Source organism: Pithys albifrons, chromosome 5 (genome assembly GCF_047495875.1).
Source record: "Pithys albifrons albifrons isolate INPA30051 chromosome 5, PitAlb_v1, whole genome shotgun sequence".
Taxonomy (NCBI): domain Eukaryota; kingdom Metazoa; phylum Chordata; class Aves; order Passeriformes; family Thamnophilidae; genus Pithys; species Pithys albifrons.
In genome coordinates this window covers 16799286-16820429 of record NC_092462.1, presented here as the reverse complement: position 1 = coordinate 16820429, position 21144 = coordinate 16799286, and the positions used below count along the sequence as shown (strand labels likewise).

The window sequence follows — 21144 nt, the reverse complement described above, 5'->3', positions numbered from 1 at the left end:
GCCAATTGGAACTTTAATGAGAGGGACATTTCTTAGTTCACCACTAGCTCTGTCATGAGAGAAAATTTGTGTTCTTGTTTGACCATCAAGAGTCTCATTACAACCATTTCCAGGTAGAAAAGAGCTGAATCCTGAAGCTCAGCTTTAATGCAGTGTCCTATATCTAGCTTATCTTCTTTAACAGGCTTACATGATGAAATACCAAATACTTAAAGGGATAAGGTACAGCAATGACTAGGAGTTATAACAAAGAACTGTTTTTTTTTAATTATGAAATGTTTTTCTCTTTTTTTTTGTGTGTATGGACTTGAATATCTCAGCTCCTGTGGCTCAGTTACCCAGCTGAAGAAATAAATGGTTATAATGCTCCTGAAAAACTTGTTAGTGAGAAGTAGTTGACAACAACCTTCCAAGACCTATTATTTTTCTGTGTGTTGCCACAGAGGAAAACACGACAGTTCGATAGGTATGGATGAACTTCCTACAAGACTAGCACTTAGTTGTTTACTGCAAAGACAACTACAGTAACTGTGGGTTTGATCACACATACCAAGCTTTGCTTGGTCAGGATGTGCTGGCATTTTTTTAAAACAAGGTCATAACCTCACCACTACTGGTATCTCAGACCTGTTGTCTGAGTAAGTTGAGTAAACACTGGAGCTTACCTGTAAGTTTGTTGTGAGCAAAGAATTGCTGAACTTAGAAAACAAGGAGCACTGGTGTTCTGGATATGTTGTGATGTTATATACATCTCCTTGTTGATATTTTTGCTGAAATGTGACAGAACTTGAAGGGCATTTTGCCAGTGCTGATTATTTTTTAAGGATGTATTTATATGAAGAATAGTATTCTTGATATTTTAAATGTGGACATTTGTTAAGGTTCTGTGAAAAGGCAAATTTTGGTAATTTTTTATCAGAACTCTCTCATACCTTAGCTTTCACACTTCATGATGCAGTTGAAAATTATCTTAAGAAAAAAAGGAGCCTAAAAATACCCCAACAAACCAAAAAACCCAAATGAATATCAATTGTAGCTAAAAGCATCATTGAGATTCCACATGAAACCAAAGATTCCCAAAAATTTAGAAACTGTAGCATGATTTGATTCAGACATTGCTAAACAGTGGATTTCTGCCAGTCTTTCCTGTTTGTCATTCAAATTTTAATTCCACACAATGTAATGATGATGTGAAAGAGGTGCTAATTATTAACCCATGGACCAGCTTTGGACCAGCTTTCATGGTGCTGTGGTCCCAGTGGTCTGTAGGAGCCAGCTGGGAGCTACCGGCTCAATACAGAGCTGGCTTTAACACTATTGCAATTATTGAGACTTGTTCATTTCTAAAAGGCATTCTAGGGACTGCTTTAGATCAGTTTTAAAATACATCCATCTTAATGAGATGATCTACAGTAAAGAGAGAATCATGGAACCTGGAAGTGGCACTGGATGGTAGCTTTCTTCACTGTTTCATGAAAAGGTCTATTTTCTATGCATTTTACTTTGAGCATAAACTTTGCAGTTAGCTGTTGTAGTAGAAGCTGGACATAACTTAGGAAGGTTAAAAATATACAGTATTTCTACATCCATTTTTAAATTTATCTTGTTTTTCAAAGCTATTAAAATTGAGCATATCTTAACCACACTTTTTCTCTCCTTTAAGGAGATCTATTTCTCTGCCTATTAGTAGCAGAATATTGTAGTTTGTAGAAAATGTGTAAAGAAATGGTTGACATATCTGATGTGGGGATGGCTTTTTTATGATTTTGGCATGAGAGTTTCCCTACTTCTGCAATTTAATATTTCAATTATAATGCTGATGCTGTTATTTCAGAAGACCAAGCTCACTGCAAATAACATGTAGTTAAAAAAAAAGTAGGATTCATGAAAAATGAGATCTCTTGGAAGCAGCCATTTTGTGAGATACAATCTCTCCTTTTTTATTGTTGTACAAAAGTTTTCCTTGTAAGTGGTTGCCAGGACAACTTCAGAAGGGTAGAAAGACACCTTGCTGACTCTAGGACAGCATTTAACAGATGGGTTTTCCTCATCTCTTACAACTATCTCAGATCTAGTGTTTTTGACAAGAATTTTGATGCCAGGACTGTCTGTTCTTTCCTAACCAAAGAAGAAGCCAAAGACAATGTTAAGAAGGTACTGAATCAAAGGTGTCAACAGTCCACTGTGAGAGATCTTTTCAACATCAAAGCAAAGTGGCTTTTTGGTAGATAACTAGGCTTTTCCTTTTTTGTACAAATAGTGAAGTTTCAGGGGGCTTTCACAGTGCAGGAAAACACTGAATTTCCATGACGTTGAACTTGTTGAACCCAACCAATCAAGACTTGTTGAAGAGAACAAGACCTGAAAAAAGGTAAAATTTTATTTTGGACATATATAAAAAGTAAAAAGCTTGGGTGGAACAAATTCTGAGGGTATAGCATAAAAGATGCTCTAGCAATTTTTCCTCATGAAATAAAGTTTTTGCAAGGAATATATCTTCATGTGAGTGCTCACAATTTGTTACTGTATTCTTAAGAAAAACTTCAAAAAGGAAAACCACACTTTGAAGAAGCTGGGCAAGGGAGATGAAACACAGATCCTGCTGTAGGGCAAGATTCCACTGAGAAAGGGAAAACACCATGATCGGGGAAGTTAAGCAGCATGCATTCAGCCTTTCTCTTAGTTTTCCATTCTCCTGGTAGTGAAGTAACTGTGGTAGCTATTTAAATATGTCCTGTCTTTCCCTCATGTCCTGAGGAAATTTGAGAAGGGTAATGAACAGAGGGATAGGCCAGAGGAAAATGAACAATGGAACAGCACAGAGGGAAGTCACTGTCTATTTAATTTCACTCTGCTGCAAACTGTTGAGGGCTTCATAGTTAGACAATAATGGCAGAGCTGTGATCAGTCCCCACTATCAGACTTTAGACTTGTGCTTTAACTGGTTCAACACCAGCAGGACAAACTGGAGGGTGTGATCAAGTAACATGTTATGTCTTGGGACAAAGCTAAGGCATTCAGAGTGCTTTGCAGTTGTGCAAGGCATCATTAACATATAAAGAAAATGTTCCTAGATCAAAGTGATCTTAGGATTAGCTTTCTTAGAAGCTAATTGTGATTTTGTTTTTGTTTTTTTCTTCTTTTGACTTTTACATATGTCTGAATTTGAATCGCCTTACACGCCAGTAATTTGCTCAATTTATGGATCTGGAAAAAGTAGTTGTGTGGAGTTTGGTGCAATATATTTCATGCAACAGTAAGGGAAACTCCAGCCTGAGGATTTTCAGTACCTCAGGCTGGAACTGTCACTGGTGTGTATTCTCAGTTAATGGAGCCTTCAGTACTTTATCACAGAAATGGAGGACTCGTGCACAGTTTGTACCACGGAAATAATTGTCAAACATGTTCATGCTTGGCAGCTGAATGTTAGCTAGCAGTGACCTGCCCCAGTGAAGTAAACAGCTGACTTTGCTTGAGATTCTGGAAAAGAATATTTTATTTTAGTTTTTTTACAGGTTCAGAAATAGCAGTTAAGTGTTGGAAATGTGCTTGAGGCTATGAAATGATCACTTTGATCCGGGATTGCCTGGTGTTTGGTTTTAAGTGCTGGAGTTTAGTATGGCCACTTGTGGGGATGGCTCAAGTAGGAAAATGACTGTATTTTAGATAACAATCACTGTTTTCAGCAGTGCACCTGATCATCAAGGCACAGGTTTTTGCTTATGTCCATTTCAGTGCTTGTCCTTCTTGCTTGATCACTGGATTAATTTTACAAGGCAGAAATGGTAAAATACTTCCAGAAGTGATGTCACACAGGTTTTGGCCAAACTGGAAGCATGAGTTGTGTGGGAAAAGGCAGGAGCTGGTTGTCCTGAATACCCCAGACTGGCCTGTGGATGTTTATCTGGTGGAGGGAGGATGAGAAGAGCTGGTCTTGAGCATTGGAAGAAAGTGTCTGTGTCATTAGGATTTATGTGGAAGGGTGAAATGTAGTTTTTCCTCCTACCATTTAGCTTCCCTTTCTGACTAAAAATCTAGCATGAGTAGGTCAGCAATGCTGCCCCAGCAGGTACCACATGTCATGTGTCTTCCATTACCCCATAGAGAAATGTCAGTCATGCTTTAATACGTTTATTTTTCTGTGTGGTAGGTAGGCAAAATACTTCACCCTAAGAGTGCCTACAGCCTATGTTCTTCATTCATATGTGAAGTGTGCTTTCAGTGCTGAAGGAGTTGGTCATTTTGCATCTGAAGTTAAAATTTGCTTAAGAAATGGTGACGTGCAGAAGTTTGGGACCAACTGCTAAGCCTGAATTACTCTCATGCAGCTTGAGAGAGTGTAGGTACATGAATTGTATAAATGAATTCCATGGCTCCCTGGGACTGTTGCTTCTCCAAGGCAGCAAACTTGTAACTTTGGGAAAGAATAATGATATCTAGATAGAATAAGACTGCAGAAAGGTGTGAAGGCAAAAACAAACACTGAAAGAGTCCAGGTGATATTGTACACCACTGGAGCACGGTCTGAGTGCTTTATCACATCACTAAAAACTCCCCCTTTCTAGGTTACTCTTTATGTGCTTAATGGAAATAGCAAATCTGGATTTGAAATGTTTTTGGAAATCTCTCAGGCTTTCTTGTCATGTATTAGTCATTTTTTTTTCCTTGGGCTTGACAAGAACCTCTAAAAAAAAAAAAAAAGAAAAACCACAATCCCCCAAGTCACTGGAGTCTTTGCACCCTGTTCTTGTCAGTGAAATAAAATCCATTTATTTGATGGAAAAACGGTTGAGTGAAAGTACCCAAAGTAAATCAAAGCTTACTAAAAATTCCATGAAAAAATTGAATTGGATATCAAAGCATTGCTTCTTCTTGAGTTGTGGCCATCCTGCCCATATTAAAAAATCAATTACAGCTTTTCAGGAGCCACCCTATTTAAAGGTGAGTTAAATTGTTTACTTTTATATCCAAGCCATCTTTCTTGTCCATTGTTCTCTACTTCAGCTATCGCTGGTTGTACTTCACTTGCTCCATGCTCATTCCAAAATGTGCCATGCATCATCTCTTGCACAAAATATTTGGAGTTTTCTTTAAAATTGTATAGCCAATATAAAATAGAGCAAATGCTTGCCTTCAGCCTGTAAAGGATATGAACACTTATTATTTGACAATAATATTCACAAAGGCAACCCCCAAAATTACTGATTTCTCAGCCAGTGCCTTCAAGGGGCACCTACAAAATACTTGTAAAATGAGACTGTTAACTAAAATTCCATAACTGTGTACTGGAAGACTCAGTGAGTTTGTCTTATGATCTGTTACAGTTTTCCTGTTGATTGTTCCTGGTAATGTGAATGCCTAATGGCTGTTTTTTTTACCTTTGAGTAATAAAGGTGAAACAAGGACAAAAATTCCTGCCCTCATTCTGCTAACAAGACTTTCCTACTCTGATGATACTGTGGCTTGGTTTGCTGTTTTTTGTTTTTTTCCTATAGGAAATGTCTAATTGATTATTTTAATGACATTTCTCTAAAATCAACTGTGATTCACTTGTATTAGATTTTGCTTTGCTTCTTTCTCATATGAAGCCAAAGCTTATCATTCACCCTCTTAGTTATTCTCTTTACAAGTTCTATATTTCTTATCCCAGTGATGACACATGTTAACAGTGTAATTAATAGAAACACTGCCTGCTACAGAGAAAGGTCTTCAGCTGGTTTACAGGAGAATTTAATGATTTGAGTTCACTGAAGCCACAGTGATGGATAAAGTGTTTTTAAATGTTTGTTAAAATAGTGCTAAAGCAGCAACAGTGAAGTACAGTTTGGCAGGAGACAGCAGACCTATCCAGCACTCTATATCTGACTAGACTATTGTTCCACAGTAATAGGAGTGCAGGAATAACATGCATGAGTGACTGCCAGAGTGGCTCCTGGATGGAGAGACATGAAAGCTTTCCTAACAAATCAGTGAAAGAGATGTGTCTGAGCTTCAGGAACGGTCAGAAAAAGGAACTTTTTGTCTGTGCTCTCATTCTGTCTTGAAAAATGATCTAAACCTCCCAAAGGCAGAGATTACAGACAGTAGTCTGTATAGTGAGGTCCTATCAGACAGTAAAGTCATGCTCATCAGTCCTGGCAATGGAGCACCCAGGGTATTTAAAGCTGAGACTCCCTGTGCTGCAGGGTCTAACAGGCACTTTCATGCTGTGGATTTCAGTCATTTTATATTGTCATATGGTTTCATCTACTCTTTAGTGCATCTTAAACCTGTGTCCGCCTAATGGATAGATTGATTTATCTTGGGCCAATCTGTCTGTGTGTTATGCACAATTTGGTATAGATTTAACTTGGATCCTTAACTTCACAAAGTTTTTATTCTTTTCTTTGCTCCCATAGTTCTTGAGGGTGCTTTGGCCACCTGCAGTCAGCCAATAGCTCACTGAAATGGAAAGTATTCAGGAATTTGTTAGGTAACTAACATCTTGGATGTTGCTTGGATTGACTTAAAATGTTATAAATGTGTTTTCCCTCTTTGTCTCTCCCAGAAACAGTGAGGTGTAGGGGGTGGCTGGCTGGTAGAAGTGATGTTTCATGAATATGGTTCATAAGTATAATGAAGATGGCTTTGGGGAGGAATTGAGTGGAAGTATCAAAATTGGGATATTACCATCAAAGCAGCTGTGAAATGGAATGTTTCTGCCTTTAGATAAACTCTGAAAGGCATTTAATGCGTGTGACAGGGCAGCAATAAATATGGTTCTGATTTCTCCTCTAAATAATAATGTGTGTTGTGAATAAGTATTTCTTCTTTGGGAGCTCCTTCCCATGTCCCAGTTGCTAGTATCATTTTAATAATCAGTCCTGCACTGGTGTTTGTGAGCTTTGGAGATGCCAAGTTACTGAGTCCTGTTATTCATATAGCATGGCCCTCAAAACAAGAGGCATGTCTAGAGGTGGTTTATTTTACTGATGCTATTTCCAGCTCAGAATTTGTAAAAGCAAAATGATGTCCACTTCTGACTTGCTCTTTTGAGACTGTTTATCCTGTATAGTGGAACCAATATTGGGCTACTTTTTACTCCCCTCTTCCAGGCCATCTACATACCACCAAATATGGGAAAAAGTGAGTTCTCTGACTTTTATGGTCTGTGTAAAAATTGGCAGGACATTATTTACTTGTGCTCTATACAGTTACTTGAAGTGATATTACATGTTTCCTGATCTGTCAAGATGGGATTCACAGTCCAAATTCCTCTTTACTTTGCTTCCAGTGAAAAGAGTGGGTGACTTCATCCTGTTTCTCTGCAGCAGAAAATACAGAAAATAAAATCCTGTGCCAGAATGTTTGAAAACTAAGCCTGGGTATCCAATAGTCATGTTATGCATATAAGGTTTTTTTTGCTTCCTAATGGAAGCACAACATGTTGGGCATTGTAGCAACAGAGAGTCATTGTCCTGGAGAGCTTAAGTTGAAACAGATGTGTTAGAAGTGGGGGAGGAAGAAGAAAGACAGAATAAGCAGCATGGGCTGCACCGATTTGCTTGCCTGGCAGAAACTTGGACTAGAACTGAAATCTCATGGCCCCTAGCTCATTGCTTTTTTGGGGCTGGATCCTGTTCTCTGTTTATATCACTCATGACATCTGTCTCATTTTTGAGATTTGCCAGGTAGTTGAAGAAGTTAATGGAACATTGCGATTGCAGTATTCCTAAGTTTCCAACACCATAATGACATTTTTTTTGAAAGGGGAGTGGTTTGGTTTTAAGGTTGGTCTTTTTTTTTTTTTGCATTCAATTTGGCTAAAGTATTCTAGTTACAGGATTGATTTGTAGATGACTTGTATGCAAGCATCAGTATGAATGGTTTTACAGTCTGGGATGTGTTTCCCTACCTGAATTTTTTGGCTCCATTATCATGTTAGTAATGTAGGAACTTGCTGGGAGTGGTGGGGAACTGAGTCACAAGAGAATTGCATCTGGTCCCCAAGGTCTGGCAAGGAGGAAGGCTTGGGTTGCTATAAAGCCCTGGTCTGTATTTGACAGCTCGGTTCTGGCTGAGAACTGGCAGGGTTTTGGCAGCCTCTCTGACGGGGATTTGAATCCCACTGTGGGCTTAATGGTAGATGCAGCGTGATACAGTTCCACAGAAAGTTTCTTTTCTTGTGTAACCAATTACATTTTCTTTCTGCTTTGCAGTCTGTATTGTTTGTTTGCAATTAGATGGATAATGGGTGGTTGGATGAAGTAGCGTATTAACATCACCCACATCCTCTGTCAGGAGGAGGTCATTACAGGGAGAAGGTCATCCATTTTTTTTGTCTGATAGCAAAAGTTCTACTTCTAAAGGTCAAAGAGATTCACAAAATATAATACATTTATTGGAGCATGAGGGTGAGAGTTCCTAGCCTGGGGCAGGGACAGAAGAAATGAATTATCATGAAAAAGAGTTAAAAAGAGCTTGTAATTTCCAGTGAAGGGCTGGTTGGAGATGAGGCAGTTGATGCTATTCCTCTATAAGCCATAGTTTGCTTGGCAAAAGCTCCTTGCAGATCTCCTCGTAAGTGGAGAATTTGTTTGGTTGATGATGTCTTAAAGTCTTTCAGAACCACTTCTCCATAAAGGGAGATAAGCAGATCTCTAGCAGCAAAGACGGAGGGTCAGAAGGGATGTGTGGGGCTGCAGGCTCTGAAGGAAACATGAAGGCACTGAATGCTGAGAAGCCTGTAATTTCTGATTGGTGTTATTTATTCTCGCTTACTAGCTATTGGGTTTTAGTATACATTTTCATTCATTAGTTTCTGTTCCCCTATGCCTGTTACAGACAGTGATGCACAGTGTGAGGCAGGTGTGAATCACCAATAGCCTCTATCAGATCACTCCCTTGTTTCTCAGCATTTGTTGTAGAGTCTAAATGCTAGAATTGTGTACTCACTTAGAAATTCTCTTATCTGCAAAGGGTGAAAGGTGTTAGCTTACCAGACAATGAGGAAAAAACTGCATGACCAACACCTTCTGGGAGCAGCTATGAGTTTCTTAATTCCGGAAATACCAGGTCTGACTTTAGTTGCTCCATTGTTTGGACCTGGATGTCTGTCACACCACTTGGGTTTCTTCCACACCACTGTAGAAGATGGGGAGCAGCAGCTGTTGATTGTCATGCATAGCTTGCCTGTGGGGGCAACAGATAATCTCTGTGCTTGCAATATGTACTGCAAAAATGAGATTAATGAAGAACAACAACCAGCCAATACAACCTGTATGCCAGGTCCTTCATGTATGTATTTAATACCAATTTCATCAGCTCTGGTTAAGTTGCATGATGAAATAGCGGGGTCTAAAAGTGAGGGGTGTGCATGGCATCCATCCTGGATTATACTGCATGAAGTAGTAATCTCCATCCTTTTGCTGTGGTGACTTGAAAGCATTATTCTGAGTACTTAAGAAAGGAAAGCATTTTTTTCTTCTAGAAGTAATAGCCTTAATTATCTCATTGTTACAAGAAGTGACTCTTTTCATGTCTGTGGCTGCTTGCCTAGAGGCGGAGGGCATTTGTCATGACACTTTGATAAAATCTCTGAAATTAAAAACTTTCTGAGTACCCAGGTCATCAGACACACATTAGGTTCTGGAAAACATTCATAAAAGTAAATGAGGCATGTGGAGATGAGTGCAGCAGCCTTTATTGCCATGATTAGGTGTCCAATTATGTTGCTTCATTTGAGTATCTCATCTCGCCTCTGCTCATGGCATCACCTCTGCTCACTGCATCTATTTTGTGTACTGTTGAGGAAACTGTGACAAGGGCTTAAGACAGACCTCTGTGACAAGCAGAAGACAGATGCTTTAAAATACTCAGATGGAAAAATCCTGTTCTTGTTGGCAAGTTTATTCTTGGGAAAAGGGTCTTGATGAAGAGGGGAGTATCCACAGAGAGCTCTAGGTGGAGAAACAGATGACAATCACATTTCAGGAGAAACCCAAGAGCTAGCTGAGGTTTTTCAATTGTACATGGGAGAGGAGCGGACACTTGCTAGAATGGCTTTCATGTATGGGATAGCAGAAAGAAGTTCCTATCCTTTTGATCCAAAGGAAGTATACTGAGTGGCAAATGGGCCTTTTTGACTCTAGAGACATAAGCTTTGTTTTTGCTATTAAAATTAAATGACTCAAGAGCTCTCTAGTGTTTTGAAGAAAGTGCTACCATTTGAGATGGAGGTTTGTGGGTTAGTCATGCCTCAGGATGCATCCAAAAGGATGGAAGACAAATTCTTTTGGACTACTGTGTTTTCTGTTAATGCTCAATCTGTTGCTAGAACTATCTGTCTCTTGAATCCCCTGTTGGAATTTGAAGACCTTAATTGGGAGATCTGAAAGCTCCCAAAGCAAATAGTGGAGCAGAGTAAATGTTAAGCAGCTGTCAGTTAGGGCTTAAAAATTCAACTGGCTCTCCAGATGAATCAGGGAGCTGTAGCTGTGTTTGTTCTGGCTCTCAGCAGTGTGCTACAGTACAGCAAATAGTTCATCCTTATCCCCAAAATCTCTGGTCAAGGTTCACGATCTCATACTGCAGAGTGACAGTGAGGACTGTATGCCATGTGTCTTCTTTAAATCCATGTGATTTCCCTGGTTATCATTCCTTTCTGAGTGCAGTTTTCAGGGAAAAAAGTGGACAAACATAGCAAGACAAATGTAACTGGAGCAAGTTTTGAAGAAAGATGCTTTGGTAATGAGATTGGGAAGGGATGGATATAATTTTACTTAACTGTGTCTGCTTTTGTAGGGTCCCAGCTCAAGAAGGTTTTCTCTTGGTGTTGGGCAGAGCATTACAATGAGCCACTGGGAGAGCTTCATTGTGTCACTGCTGAAGTGAAGCAGTGCTCAGGTTTTCCCTAACTGCAGTACATGTGAAAGGCATGATAAAGAATGGCAAACGCTGCCACAGCTTTGAGTGTTCAGCTTCCTAGTACTCAAGGTGTAACCAAGTTTACAATGGAATTGTGATGAAACTGGTCACAATTAGCAATCCACAAATATAAGTGGGATTGCATCTCATCTTTTGGCTTTACTCTGCTGGTTTAAATTTGCACCATATAATAGACACAGTAAGACCAGATTTATAGTGCTGAGAAATAATGCATCGTGCATTAAAGCTGAAGTGCAGCAGAAACTGTTAGTGAGAATTGATAGAAAGCAAACAGTCCCACCAGCAAAAGGCATCTGAGCTTTATCCATTTGAAATTTTATTTCAGTCCCATCTAGCTGGACCACAGGGGAAGGGAAGCAGTAGATAACCAAGCCCAAGTAATCCATATGTTGGTGAGGCACTGAATAGTCCTTAACCATTTTTGGCCTGAGTGTCTAAGTAGACCAATTGCAGAGACAAAACTCAATACATGGTTGAAAGAAGTTTAGGCATTAACTGATAGCACCAATAAAATAAAATTTAAAAGACCACAATGAAAGAAAGCAACAGCAGCCTTAATAATTGCATTTTCAGTGCTAGGGTAATAGGAGTATATCCACGACATTAACAAAAATCCAGTGAGCCTCCTACAAGTATTTTGAGGAAATAAACAAATCTTGTCCACTGCAGATGCAAATCAGTAATATTAATACATTGTGATACATTAGCCAAGGCACACTGACCAGGTAAGCTATTCCGAGGGGTAGGAAATGATAACTTATCTGGAAGCATTTGTTTCCAGGTGTAAGTAGTAAGATGCTGGTTGCTATCAGTCCCTAATGTAGTCTACTTACATCTATCCTTGAAGGAAGTGGTGATGGATATTCCAGGATCACACTTAAATTATTGCAGAACATGTATGTTGCAGGACATGTACTAAAGCAAATAATCTGAGGCTTTATCAAGGCTCTCTGAAAATTACTGAAGTTCCCCTGACATACAATGTGTTAGTGACAGGAGGTCCAGATTTTGTGCAGGTATTGTATATTCAAGACATTTGACCTGTAACAATTGCTATTGTGATGTAATAACACTAGAAAGGACACTTGCACCTGGAAGAATGTCTGGGAAAAGGTGAGATTTGCATGATTGACTCCGTTTATAAGGCATTGTGCGAGTTCTGATAGTAGCAGTCTTGACACAGTAACTTTATTGGATGAATTCGAGATATTTTAGTGGTGCTGTTTGATGCATGCTTCAAAATAATCTTTTGGTAACATGGAACAGAGTAATTTGTTTCCATCACCCTTACTTACTTTTGCTCACTAATGAATGCTGACCAAAATGTGCTGTCTGACTTTTTTACTGCCTTATCCAAGTCTTCAGGACTGAAATTTCTAACTTGTCCTTGAAGACTAAGCCTGTTGCCCTGTGCAGAAGAGTGTTTTGTGGGCAAATTTTGTAACAGTTGTCTTTAGTTTTTGTTCTCTTGTTTTTTTGTTGTGATCTGGTCATGCTCCTTATCTCTGTTGCCCTTTGCATCTTAAATGATGCAGTTCATACAGTGGGGCTTGTCACTCTTCAGAGCTGCAGTCCAGAAGGTTGGGACCGACCTCGGGGAATCTGTGTTTGTGTTAAACATTGGCTTCGTTAATTCCTCCTTTTCATGTGCCACTAGGGTAAACTACAGTGCAATGGTTGCATTAGTTTTATCCACTAAAACGTATAAACATTTCCTAATGAGTTGTTTGAGATGCTGACTTCCTACCCCTCTATGCTTGTTCTTCACCAATGTAACATAGCAGCAACTGACTCAGAGGATGATGTTTGGCTGCAGATGTCAGCAGAGGTTGTTGGTGTGACAGATTCGGACTTGAACCTTTTCAAATGGACACAAATTGTGCCCTGTGCGCAATAGTACAGTACTGTACTAAAATAGTACCTGTACTCACTGTAAAAGCTTTTTGTTTCAAGAAAGCATAGGAAGGAGTACATGGTTGCCCAAGGAGGATATTTTCTGTGGTGTTTTCATGTTTCTACTTAGACATCAGCTTTGACAGTTAGGTGAATGAGTGTCCTCTGGATAGGGTGTGCAGACAGTTCATTAGTAATCATGGGAATTGCAAAATACAGACACAGTGGTATGTAATTTTATTGCTGAGAGGTTTCAGGAGTCTTTACCTGCTGGCTTAACTGTGTTAAAATCATCACATGTGATGCAGTTATTCCTGCAGTCTGATTTACTGTGGGGTGCTGTTTTTCCCTTGTGAATTTACTGTAACTTTATGGGGCAGATGTTTCCGTTTTTCCATCCAGCCTACTGAGAGGCAATGTTAACTGGAGCTCCTGTTTACTGTTGGTGAGTAACATTCACTTCATAGTGACTTGAGAAGATTGCTTGGCCAGTGGTGAACTCCTCTGAGGTCTTACAGCTTGGTTTTTTCCCTACTGCTTACTTTCAATGTTTTTTTTCCTACTGCTTTTCTACCGCAGCTGCTGATATGTTGCTTATGAAAGTGGAGTTGCTCAGAGTCTGCAGCTTTGAGTAGATGAGACTGTGCATTTAAACACCAGTTAGCGGGAACATAACTATAATATTAAGTTCTGCTTGCATTTTTGTGCATATATGTTTTAAGTGTACCACCAAAAATAAATCCTGGCACCCAGTATTTTTTGATTTACTCATTTCAGACAGGCTGCTGTAGCTGCTAAATAGACAACCAAGCAGTTTTACGTAATGCATTGTGGAATGTAAGTGTGGAAGTCAATATTTAAGGGGACGAAATCTTGTTTTGCTATGTCAGTGTTCCCAAGAGGGACAGGCTAAAAAGTTTTTATTTGTGTGAATTTCAGCTTCTAGGAACATCCCATTATTTGTTTTATTAACATATTTAAAAAAAACCAAACAACATTATTTTTTCATGGCACCAAGGACTCTGCAAATTTCCATTGTCAATCTGGGAAGAAAACCCACGCTATCCATGTATTTGAAGGTTGCACTCTCTGTATAGGAAGGAATGGAAGTAAAACATTCTATCCTAAACTGTCCTGTGCAAACAGAATCCAGAATTTGCTGGCTTGAGCTTTGACTTAGAATAGTAAGTCAAGATTCACAGTCAGAATGACTAAATTACAAAGGGGATTTTTCTTTTTATTTCTTCCTACCTGCTGCCATCCCTTGTAGGGATACACATGGTTGTGTTCTGTGCCTCTGAGCAAAGACACAAGGTCAGTTACCTTTTGCCTGTCCCGTGAGTCCAAATGAACTTTGCTTTATGGCTGGGAAAGAGTAGTATGTTTATGCTATTAAAGGGTAGTTCCAAAGTAATCTTGGAGCAAAATTAGAAGATGTTTAGGAAATCTAAGCCAAGTGGTGTAAAATCAGATCTAATCTGAGATCTTGGCAACAGCCTTGCCAAAGAATCAAGTCTTGTAGTCAGTGAGTGCTTAAACAAAAACCATTAGTTTTAAAGACTTATGTTGATGTTCTTGATCTTGATTGTCTTGTTTCTACATTTCTTAATTGATCTATTACAACATAAATCACTACTATATTGATGGAAGCTCTATTCTGTATCTCCTAATACTTTTTAAATTCTAAAGATTGAGTATAATTTGAAGCATATATTGCATGGGTGATTGTCTTTTCCTCAATCAGAACACAGTTGGAATCAGCTTCCTTCTATGTGTCCAGAATAACCTTATTTTGCATTTCTTAATATTTTTAGTACAGTTCTAGACTCAACAATCTGGACTCGGATGAAGTAGACCAGATAAAATTGTTTGGGGAAGAGGAAGAGAAATTCTCTGCTGAATACTGACATCCAACCTAAACACAGTTATTCTGTTCACTTGCACAGAAAGGAAGAGGGAAGTGATGTAAAACCTGATTTTTTTTTGGTTGTTTTTTTTTGTTGTTGTTCTTTTTAAATTGAGTATTATAGTTCTTCCATGTGATTTGATGTATGAAGCACATATCTTAGGAGTCCTACATTAGTCCCAGTTATCTAGCCTGGAAAGCTGAACATATAGTTAGAATTATGATATTGAGTTCAACTGTTGTTGCATGTGAAGTTCGGCTGCCAAGCACAGGGATGGAAGAAGTTGTAAAGCAAGGAAAGCAGAAAAATCTACAAACTGGTAGGGAACATTTTGCTGCAACTGGGAAAGTAGATGTGAAAATGGTTAGATGCCCATGGGTTCTTTGAGATAAAGTGATTCCCAGCTGGACAGCTGGAGTTTGATTCACTTGAAGATGCACAAGTTTATTCAAGTGTTCCTTATGAGGAGAAGTTTCCTCCATTGTAAGGAAGATCTTTCCCTATTGAACATGTTTTCAGACGTGTCAGGTTTTGGCCCTGTCTCTGAGCACTTGCATGTCTCTACTTTATGGTTATTAGTACAAGAAGCTTTACTTATTTGTGAAACATCTTGCAGAATCTGTCCCTATGGAAACTGTAGAGATTCAAGCACTTTTCAAGGTGTCATTAATTATTTCTAAGTGTGGCTTGTCTTTTCTTGCTGAGGACTAATGATACAGAAGTATATTTATTCAGTGAGCTGTGGTTGCTTTTTCTACCGTGTGGCCTTAAATTCTGCTGGAACTTGCTGTATGAAATTCTAATTCTTATTGACAGATGTAATATTGGATCAACAAAGGAAATAGTGGTAAGCAAGGACTCAAAAATATCCAAGAAAAGTTAAAACAGTAAAAAATACTTCATCTTCCAAAATAATCCAGGCACTGGGGGGATATGACGGATTTCATCTGAGTGAGTTAATGATATGGTGAGTGGATTTCCATGCAGCTGAAAATGGGAAGTGATAGTACAGCTTTTTCTGCTGAACAGCATAATCAGTGGGAATAGGATGAGAAGGTATTTCCTGAAATATCTAGTGAATTCAGTACTGTCTTCTCTGTTGGGATTAGACAACAGAAACTGCAGGGGCAGCAGATGCCTTCTTGGCTTAGTTACAACTCAAAAAAGGTGATGTCTTTTCCTACTTATACATTTGCCCACTTTGCTCACCAGATTACACAGATGCCTGCAGAGAAACTATGTTCCAAAGACTGTGTTTATATACACATACCAACATATGGAAGAGTGAGTCTCCTAGATATGGAGTCCACAAGCTGTGCAAACCCATCCTTGATAGATGAGAAAAGGTCTGTAAAATAACTCTGACATACTGAATGAAACTCAGGGATTTTTTTTTTTGTGTTCCTGCAGATCAGAACAGTCCAGCATGTATCTCCAGGTGTTGCTATCATGCAATCAACTTCAGCAGTAGATTTCAAACAAATAACATGTTAGGCCTCCTGACTAGGTGAGAAAGTGAGGCTCAGCATAGAGAAACAAAATAATTTTGCTGCTTCCACTGGTATAAAAGGCTTTAAGGGCAAGAGACTTAGCAGGGGACTGTAAGTAGTTCAGTGGTGGTATTAGTTGCAGATCTATTTCTTCATAAGATGAGCTAGGAAGAGAGAACTTGACTTAAGGTACCTTGTGACCACACTTGGCCAAGGAGCACCTTTGCCCAGCGAGGGGGATTACCTTTTGAACTGCCTGCACTTGGCCAAGGGTATTCCATGCTTGATCATGCTTTGTCTGGTGCAAATGCAGGTATTATCCCTACTGTTTGATTGTTTGGTAAAGTGTTTCTAGTTTGTGTATGTGTTTTTCTTCCAACAGAAAAGATGCAAAATCTTAGTCCTCTGCCATGCAAAGATCAAGTCTTTGAAGTGTCTCAGTTTTCTCAGGTTTGGTGTCTAAGGACTTAGAAAAAAAAGTTTCGGCATGGAAAACCAGCTGGGTACCTACAAACACCAACCCAGGCTTTCCCTGCTCTAACTGTGAAGTGCATCAAGTTGGATAAACCGTTTCCAGTTATAGGCCTGTTCCTCCTGGCTTTTTCCTGATGTGGCTAATGGATTGCTGCATATTAATGATATAGACATACAAAAGACAAATCAGGCTGAAGAATTTGAGTGCATCTTACAAATGAACCCATAAAGCTGCAAATATGAATTGTTTTATGGTCTAAATCTCAACTTTACAAAGGTATCACCTAGCAGATCATAACCCCTGCAGAGAGAAAGAACAGGAACAACGCTAACCCATATCCAAAGGAAGGAAATCTGACTATGAAGGGTCCCCTCATTATTATTGTTGTAATCATGTATTGATAGCCAGACTTCACATGTGCAGTTGTTCAAGGACATGAATGGCTTTACAGCTCAGCTTTTGAAAGCACCTGCGTTGGGGGCACAAGGCCATGAGCTGTGTGTTGTACACGAGCAGGTCTGGCACAAGACCAGGGAGTGTGCATGTATTCACTGCTGCAGCCAGCAGTTCCAGCCTGCCCTGCAGCTTGTTTGCTGTGTGTCTCTGCGCTTAGGAAGTACACTGTGCCACTCTCCTTTCTCTACAGTAGCTGGAAATTTCCCTGGGGTTACTTCTCTCTTAAAAGAACAGTACAGTAAAAGAGCAGTAATTTCCTATAATTTAAACAAGAGGTCTTGTGTCTTAATATGGCTGTTGTTCAAATAAAGGCGCAGAACTGCAGAGACAAAAATTATAGGAGTGCCTGAGTTAAATTTTTATATAATGTCGATTACTGTGATGTATAAAGTGAAGCTACCATATGTACAGGGTCCTCATCAGAGCAGGCAAGATCCTTGATAGTGAAAGGCTTCCCAGACCATTACAAATGTTTTTTCTAGTATGTCATTCTGGCTGTTCTCCCTGCGAGCCTGCATTTGGCAGCCAAGCAAACTGAAGGCCAGCATAGGTATCCTGCTGTGGTGTGTTTAATTCTGTCCTTCTCCTCACCATCTAAAGTTTGTGCATGTTTACTTTCTCTTCCTGAGCAGTCATGTATTATATACACCCTCTTTACTCCTAAAAAAAATGAATAAAAAATGATACTGGCATAGAGTCAGCAAAACTCAGTGGTTTCTTCAAACTGGTATGATTGTTGGAAGAAGCTGCATTTTGGTGGTCAGTCTCCGATGCTGAGGACCTCTGTTGGCCAAGTCTTTGCATTTGGCAGGGAAAACATAGGGAATGACTTTGCCTTCTCCATGTTTTCGCTCTGTGGATTTATTTTCCAGGGCAGGAGCAGGGACCAGCCTTTATGCTGAGTGGCTTGCTTAGTTCTCTTTTCTGGCTGTCTTAGAAAAGCTGGGAAGCTGAGGAAAGTGTCTTGGGGATTCCCCTTCATTCATGCACTGATATCTGGGCTGACTGCTGCAGGTCTCAACCCTTCTTGCAGCACTAGTGAGAGGCAGAGTTGAGAGATTTGATTCAGTATGGGTAAAAGGTCAGCTGAATGATTTCGTTTCTGTTAAAAGTTGAAATTTCTCCAGAGCAGTGGTGTCCCATTATCAATGCTGTGAGCTATGACTTGTCATCTGCTACAGTAAGTAAATGGTCTTCAGACCTCATCTATTGAAAAACCACATAAATCTGATGAATAGATCAGAGAACTGATTCCTTTTAAAAGGCTGTTGTAGTTAATTCTTGTAGTAATCAGGATTTTTTTAGTGCTTTCACATTGGGTGGAGCTGGAACCAGCAAACACAGAATTTTAAGAAATGGGTCATGGAAGTTGGTGGGAGTGTGTCTAGGTCTGTCCAAGCTGCACTCAGATGCTGAGATTCTGGGCAATGCAAAGTATTTTTCCAGCTTCTGTGGATCTTCCAGCTCTAGTCATTAGATGAATGCCATGTGCCTGGTATGTGTAGCTGCAAATGTGAAGTGTTTGGTTGTTAGTGTGTACAGTATGCAGATCCTTGCTTGGGCTTGAAAGTGCAGTGTTGTGCCACCTTCAACTATTATTAGTAGTAATTTTTATGATCTCATTGTGGTACAGTACTAGAAGCTGTTTTTTGTCTCGTGATGGGGATGTGAAAGAAGAGACCAGGAACCTGGCAATGAGGATTTTCCAAGAGAGGGTGGTATTTCCACCTAAAGCCAATACTGTGGGTTCTGGTGTGCTGGACTGAGATGGTGGGAGGGAGGACGGGGGTTTACACGTCATTCTGTGTCCTCTCCGAGCATGGGGAAAAGCAGAGTGCACCCTCATGCTCCCTGAGTCACCCAGGAGCAAACGGCAGGTCCCGAAACCCACTTACAGCTGGAGTTTCCATCCTAATTCCCTTCCTGATTTTTGCTGTGCGCCTGAGTCAGAGGTAGCCCCTTGGACCCCTCCGTGTACAAGTCCAGCGTACAAAATCCTGAGTCCTTAAAAGAGCGCCGTGCTCAGTTGCAGAAGCTGTCGAGTCGGGACGGCTCAGAGTGTGTTCAGTTGACAAAAGATGCATCTCAGACGAAAATAAAACAAGGGGAAGGGAGCGGCAAAACTGTCTTGCGTGGGATGTTGGGGTGTCCGGTGTCCCCTCAGTACGAGGCTGGGACGGCTCCGGACGGCAGGCTCCGCGTCGCCGGCATTTCCAGCGCCGTCTGGGAAGGCAGCCGCGTTCCTTCCCTGGCGCTTCCAGAGAAACCCGAAACCCGCGGGCTGGCCCTGGGAGGCCGCTCCGGCCCCTCGCACTCACACATCGCACACGCCTTACAGATCACGCATCTCACACACACTCACAGCGCTCCGCCCGCCGCCGTGCGCTACCCGCGACGGGCACCGCGGGGCTCCCGTGTGATGGTGGCAGCCCCGCCTGCGCACAGGTCGCCTGAGCGGCTGAGGGAGGGGGCAGGAAAAGAAACTTGTGAGCGCAGCCGAGCCGAAATCAGCCGCCACTGTTGCGGAGCGCGCCCCGAGCAGCCGCGGTGGGGATGGGCGGGAGGTAGGAGCGCCGCGCCGGGGCAGCCGCAGCCAGCGCCGGGGTAAGAGCGCCCGTGCCATTTGTGTCTGTGAGCTGTGCAGGGCAAAGGACTGCTGCAGACCGGGAAGCCGTGGCAGCAGCTGTGGCTGTGTGTGTGACAGCTGGTCGGGCTGCCAGGAATGTGTGTGTGTGTTCGGCGTCTTTACATGTTGCATGCTGTTATTTCTTAATGCCAAATACTTCACAACAGGATCCCGTTTTGTTGATTTCAGGGGTGCAAGCAGAGCATGGGTAATCTGATTATTTGTTGACTTAAGTCTAAGTCAAAGCCTTCTGTGCTTTTTGCAATCCTCATGTTAATGGGTGTCTTGGGTTTGTGATGGTTGTTTTAAAAATCTTCCTCCTTCTACACAAGTATCTGTAGCAGGCTTTGAGATGTAAGGTCCTCACGGGGAAGGACTTTGCAACAAGGAATGTGTAATCACAAAAGAGTTAGGGGTCCTTGCATGGATTTCTAGAGCCACTCAGTGGATTTTTTTTTTAAGATGAGGGAGGAATTGTCTTCCCTTTTTCCTTCATCGGGAAGGAAACTATGTAATGTTGCTCTCTGTCTCTTTTAGCAGTAGTGTGCGTGTGTGTTGTCAGTTTGGGAGTTTTTTTTCAGCGAGGTGGAGAGTATTAAATAATTCATATTTGATAACATTAGGAATGTTTTTACAACGGATAACGGGAAATAAACAGCAGGGTTTTTTTCCGATTGGTACCTTTGTTCTGAATTGGTAGAAATAAGAAAACAAATTAATTTCTTATGTAGCATAGTGATATCATTACACAGAAGTTGTCTAATGTTAATCTGAATTCTGTTTGTCTGTGTTTAAGTAGTTGTGTAAGTGGTTGCTGGGAAAGAATGATGGTAACTTATCAGATCAGCAGGGGTTAAGGCAGTGTTGGTTTAAGTTTTTCTGTTTTGCTGTAGTTCTATATCTAGAAGGTGATAATAACTTCTGTACCTTCAGGGGAAAAGGCTTCTCCATGAGGTAAGAATTAAGGGAGCAGAACTTACCCATAGGAGGGGCAAAGCATCTTTTCCTAGCAAAAAAAGGAGTTAGAGAGAAGGAAAGATTGGGAGTCAAGTGCTTGTTTCCAATCCCATTAAATTTTCATGTTGTGGCAGGGTTTGTTATTGCAAAAGGCACCTTCTAGTACGTGATACAGTGACTTATGTTAAAAATAAATGTGCATAGAGCTCATATTTGTGTATGGCATCTAAAGTTATTTGTCTGCGCCTTTGATATGCGGTCTCTCAGCTACTTTTTTTCTTCTCTTGTTCTTTACTACTTAGTCTTTAATGAAACTCTTTAGGTTTAGTTAGGAGTAAATACGTTGTACACCCCTAAAAAATGCAACCAACCAATGAAAAAACCCACAAAAATTAAGTAAAAAACATTGTCATG

At 40.4% G+C, this 21144-nt stretch overlaps 1 protein-coding gene across 1 annotated transcript in view; it reads left to right on the top strand.

The window, feature by feature from the left end:
* The first annotated feature begins 19645 nt into the window (after window positions 1–19645).
* The window catches only part of ARHGAP24 (Rho GTPase activating protein 24), a 209276-nt gene continuing 207777 nt past the window's right edge, over window positions 19646–21144 (top strand). The window contains exon 1 of the mRNA XM_071555764.1: window positions 19646–19751. The gene's annotated coding sequence lies outside the window, so the exon portion shown is untranslated. The remainder of the gene's footprint in view (window positions 19752–21144) is intronic.